The sequence below is a fragment of the Propithecus coquereli genome, unplaced genomic scaffold (assembly GCF_000956105.1).
Source record: "Propithecus coquereli isolate 6110/MARCELLA unplaced genomic scaffold, Pcoq_1.0 Scaffold41, whole genome shotgun sequence".
NCBI lineage: Eukaryota > Metazoa > Chordata > Mammalia > Primates > Indriidae > Propithecus > Propithecus coquereli.
Window position 1 is genome coordinate 3,228,314 of NW_012149841.1, and position 1,157 is coordinate 3,229,470.

Sequence of the window (1,157 nt, forward strand, 5' to 3'; positions counted from 1 at the left end):
ACACATAATGAAATATTAATCAGCCTTAAAAAAGAAGGAAGTTTTGATCACATGCTACATAAAGCATGGATGAAAAGAGAGGACATTGTGCTAAATGAAATAAGTCAGTCACAAAAAGACAAATACTGTATTTTCCCAAATGAGTTGAAAACTACATCCACACAGAAAACCGCACACGAATGTTTATAGCAGCTTTATTCATAATTGCCAAAAATTCAGAGCAACCACGATATCCTTCAGAAATGGATAAACAATTTGGTGCATCCATACAATGGCATATTATTCTGCAATAAAGAGAAATGAGCTCATCAAGCCATGAAAAGACACGGAGGAACCCTAAATGCCTACTACTAGGGGAAAGAAGCCAATCTGAAAAGGCTACATACTGTATGTTGCAGCTATAAGACATCCTGGAAGAGGCAAAACTATAGAGACAACATAAAGAGCAGGGGTTGCCAGGGATGGAGGGGAGAGAGGGGTGACTAGGTAGAACACAGGGCATTTTTAGAGCAGGGAAGCTACTCTATATTATACTGTCATGGTGGAGACATTTCATTATGTATTTGTACAAACGCGTAGAATGTACCACCACTAAGAGTGAACCCTAATGTAAACTATGGGCTTTATTTAATAATAATGTATCAACGTTGGTTCATCAGTTGTAACAGATGTACCACACAAATGCAAGATGTTAACGATAGGAGACCAGCCTGGGCAACATAGGGGGACCCCGTATCTACAAAAAATTAAAGAAAAAATTAACCGGGTGTGGTGGTGTGCTCCTATTGTCCCAGGTACTCGGGAGGCTGAGGCAGGAGGATCATTTCAGCCCGGGAGTTTGAGACTGCAGTGAGCTATGATTGTGTCACTGCACTCCAGCCCGGGTGACAGAGCAAGACCCTATCTCTTAAAAAAAAAGAAAAAGAAAAACAGTACATATTGGGGTGGGGAGGGGTCTCTATGGGAACTCCCTATACTTTTCTACTCAATTTTTCTGTAAACCTAAAATGGCTCTTAAGAAAGTCTATTAATTTAAAAAGGAAGAAAGGAAGGAAGGAAGGGAGGGAGGGAGGGAAGGAGGGAAGGAAACCACTCCTCACACCACAAAGGGCCTGGCTCCTGGTGGGCTCTTGCCAAGTGTGAGCTCCTGACCTCCA